At 34.6% G+C, this 4,703-nt stretch overlaps 1 long non-coding RNA gene across 1 annotated transcript; it reads right to left on the reverse strand.

Annotated features, from left to right (window-relative positions):
• Positions 1-3,196: 3,196 nt before the first annotated feature.
• On the reverse strand, positions 3,197-4,121 carry LOC141664848 (uncharacterized). The gene is made up of 3 exons (XR_012552059.1): positions 4,040-4,121; positions 3,590-3,957; positions 3,197-3,495 (listed from the first exon to the last, which is right to left on the reverse strand). It is a non-coding gene; the product is annotated as an uncharacterized LOC141664848 (long non-coding RNA).
• Positions 4,122-4,703: the final 582 nt, after the last annotated feature.

Genomic DNA, 4,703 nt, shown 5'->3' on the forward strand with positions numbered 1-4,703 from the left:
AGGACACATACTGAAGCAACGTTGGCTAGATCACAACCACAGATAGATCCAAGATCCAAGGGTAAAGAAAAGGTTGGTGAACCTATCAAGGTTTATGTACCTCCTGAGGAAGAAGAAATTACTGATGAAAAAGATGATCTTGCTCTGACTTCAAGAAAAGTTCTTAAAACAACCTCTGACATGGCTCAAGTTGTTCAGAGTCAAGAAATTGTAAGTTCTGATATTCAGAAGAAGCAAGTAACCTTTGACAGAGCTCAAGTTAACTTGATATCAGAAAATAGATCAAAGACACTCCTACCAGGATTCACTAAAGCAAAACAGACTCAATCTTTGAAGACTACTGCAAGTGGTTTTGAAGCAAGAGTAGTTACTGGAAAGGAAGCTAGAGATAAAACTGGATTGGGAAGTGCTGATGAAAGAAGAGTACACAACACTACCAATGATCTAACTTCCTTGAGTGAACCAGGTATTGGAGCAACTCCTGAGAGATTGAATCAATTGGAATCTGTACAGATGGTTTACCATACCTACTTGAAAGAATACATCATGTTGTATTTCATGACAGATGGTGGGGTTTATCATATAAGACAAAATGCCATTCCATTGAAGTATTTTGAAGAATTGGAGCATGTACTTTTCTTACTTCAAGTGGATGACAGAATAACAGAGACTGCTGCAAACTACTTAAAAGAACAGATTCAGAGACAGAAAAGGCTTTATTCTGTTAAGTCTGACAGCATATATGTTCCAAAGTACAGAGATCACAATGGTGATATTGTTGATATGAAGCCTAATACTGCACAGATCAGAACATATCTTGGTATTAAGGGACTTGAATTCAATCTAGAGTCTGACAAAGCTTATGTCATAAGACTAGATCAGGAGTTGAGAAAAGCAAAGATCAATGATCTCAGAGCTGCAATATTTTAAACTGGTGAAGATACTGCAGAGCTTTAAAATGTCAAAAGGAGAATGATTGATGAACTCAGATATGCTGAGAAATGTTTGTTGAAGAACTATCTCAGAACAACTCCTGACATCAGAGAGATCAGAAAATGATGAAGCCAAGTCGAAGATCTACAACTGCTTAAATTCTGATATTTATATAGACTGAAGTTGTTATCAGAAGTTGAAATTGGTAAAAGCTTTAAGGACTGTAAGTTGTAGTTATCTAGTCTAATTCTCATGCATTTGTACTTAATGTTTTTGACATCATCAAATATCTGTTAAACTTGTATATTATGTTAATTTACAAGTTGGGGGAGATTGTTAAATATATTTGATAATGTCATGGCTAATATGTTTTATGTTTAGCTTTCAGATCTTACTTGAACAGGATAAATCAGTACTTAACTGTTGATCAGTACTTATACTGGAAGTCAGGACTTAAGGATATCAGTACATATGTTATCAGGAGATAATCATCAGAAGATAGATATCAGAACTTAAGTGCTGAAGGACGATCAGATAAGGACAGTAGCTGATTAAAGGAAAGAAGATCAAGATAAACATAAGAAGAGATATGCATGAAGAAGGAATTCCGTAAAGAATGGAATACTTGGAAGAAAAGATATCTGATTGATATATTTTAGGAAGCAGAATTATATTCCATATCAATTAGCGATTATCTTGTAACTGTGTAGTATATAAACACAGATATAGGGTTTACACTACAAGTGTTATCATTATTAGAGAAGATTATTCATTGTAACCCTATCAGCTCTCGTGATATTTGTTCATCACTGAGAGGTAACAGTTCCATACTGTAACAGAGTTTATTGTTTCAATAAAGTTTGTTTTCTGTTACTTAAGTTCTTAAAGTTCGATTAGAGTGTACTATACACTGTATTCACCCCCTCTACAGTGTGTGTGTGACCTAACAATAAATCTGTTAGAACCCCACGATAACGATTAGCCCATTATCCGACTCATCATCAACGTGGGTTCCGACGAAAGCATGGTATAATAAACATAGTCTTTATACTGAATAAATAATAAACCAAGTACGAAACAAGAGTATAGGTTCACAAGCAAGAAAACTAGCATTCGAAGTTACAACTTAAAATAAAGAATCACAAGAATAAACTAGATCCTCTTCGCCTTGGTTGAATTGTGCTTTACGGTCTTCTTACGCCTTCTCTTTAAGCTCTGGTATGTCTTATTATGAAAAATGACCTTAAGTTATGTTTATATAGCAGCCCATGTAGAGTAGAGGATCAAAATAAGAGGAGAATCAGGATTCTGAAATCCCGACCCGGTGCAGCCACACGCTTGACCAGCGCGGGCGCGCTGTACTTCTGCCATTCTGGCGCGGTCGGGCGCTTCTACAGCGCGAGCGCGCTGACTCTCTGGAGAATTTTCTACTTTCTTCTTTTCTTGCTGATTAGAGTTGGTATTTTCACGAGTTTTTATTGTAGACACCATCCGAACACTATATTAGCATCAAAATAATGCCAATTCACCTGCATTCCTGTTAAATGCCTGAAATGCAAAAACACTATAAAACACGTTAAAAACAATTATAACTGGAGTACAAAACACCAATTCAAAGCTTTACAGAGCGTTATAAAGTGACATAAATGCCACTCAACACTCGACAAGCCAAATTCTCTTATGGAGAACTCAGAGACTTCGATAAGTCAAAACAACTATAGAGTCACTACACCATATATGGACTCTAGCAACACCCAAAAAAAGTGTAAAAATAGCCAAAAAGTATTACCTAAAGCAAAAAATTGGGCTATGGTTACACTTTTTGAAAATTTGGTGGTGTTGGATTTGCTCGTGCTACAATAGGGGTCTATTATAACAATTTTTCAACTTTTGGTAACATAGTTGTAAATTTAACCATAGACCCCATATGGTTACACTTACAGTATCTATAGTACGACATACAGGTGTAACCACAGTTCTATTGCAACACCAATATACCTTTTGTAACACCAAAAAATGTGTTGTAATAAACTCTTTTGCAACATCATTTTTTCTATTGTAACACAATATTGTAAAATAATTAAATTCTTTTGGTTACATGTTTATAGCTTATTGTAACACTTTTTTAATAAACACTCTTATATCTAGTGTAACACCCTTTATTTATCGTAACAATATTTCCAATTTTTGCCAACATAAAAATATCAATTGGTTACACTTGTTAATTTTTGAATTATAATAAAATTTAAATCAACTTGCAACATTAAAATTTGAATACATATTAATTGAACTTGAGAGCTGTTATCAAAAGTACAAGTTCATCCATAAAATACAAAGTTCCCAAGCAAACCAAAATAACCACGCAATTACATCCAAAAGCTATATGTACCGGTTCAAACCAACTTTAGACAGTGTTTTCACAGCGTTAGAGCAGTCGTCCAATATTTTTTTGCGTCTCTGCATCTTTGTAGGGAACTGGAACCACTATAACTTGGATAAATGCCACTTTAGGTAGAAAAACAAGTCCTTTGTCATCTCCATGAACCATAACCATCACCCAATCTACAAAATAATAGTGCAAAGGAATTTAAAAACCATGTAAATATATAGTGAAACAATAACTTAACCAAGCTAATAAAAATATATAGAAAATTACTGTTCTTTTGGAGATTCCCCATGAGTTCTGCCACACCAGACAGTTCTTTCCATTCTCATCTTGGAACTTTATATCAAACATGTTTGCAAAATTTTGGCCAAGGCAGTGGGAGGTGGCAGCTTGTATACCCTTGCCAGTCTCAGGGATAAAAGCATATGATGCAAAAGTTAACAAATAGTTGTAAGACTCATTAACGATATTATATCAAATACAAGAATGTATTTTGCCCAAGAGACACATTTTATCTCCACAGATGTTGTGTAAAGGCCATCAGCAAACTTCTCCATTTCTCTCTTTTTACCTTTCACAACAGGTACTTCCAAGTACTCTTCATATATCCTTCTATATATTTCCAATATCTCAAGTACCTGAATATAATATAATGGCATCAGGTCAACAATATAAGATTAATGCAGATTGAAATACAGAACTTAGAAGTTGAAGGCCAACTTGATTCTTGCAAGGGCTTTTGAGATTTCCTCCGGTCTCTTGAGGGTACAGGAGCTGGATTTCTGGAACCAGCATTTCTTCTGAAACCATTATACAATTGTTCAACTAATTTGATTTCCTAAGAGAATTATATGGATAAATTGTGTTGGTATCGATTTAATATTCCCAAGGTTCGTTGGACCTCAAATAATCATTCACCGACTCTCAAGTCTCTTTTAGCTAATCATATTTACAGGCTAAATCACAAAAATATAAAGCATCTTTACAAAAAGATGACTTAAATTTGTAATAGAACTGGATTCCTAAGTTATTCGGGCTTTAACAATCGTTTGGCAATTTAGACGACTTTGCATATTGAGCATTTCTCCTGGGATCGAATCATTATTTATGTAAAATTCACAGACAAAAGAAAATATTTAAACTATATGGATTTGAAAACATCACTAACAACAATATTTTTTGTTTTTCTTAATTAAATATCAATTAGTCTTGCATTGGTTCAGCGCTAAGAATTGAAATAATCATTACGATCTTACTAGAATACTATAGAAGGGGATACCTTGTGTTATCGTGGGCCTTCGCAGCAATCTCTTTGCTAGGTGAATATTTAGGCAAGCTTGATGGACCACACGCGTAAGGTTCGGTTCTGAAATACTGATGGAAG

This window comes from Apium graveolens, chromosome 6 (assembly GCF_009905375.1).
Source record: "Apium graveolens cultivar Ventura chromosome 6, ASM990537v1, whole genome shotgun sequence".
In the NCBI taxonomy this organism is placed as follows: Eukaryota; Viridiplantae; Streptophyta; class Magnoliopsida; order Apiales; family Apiaceae; genus Apium; species Apium graveolens.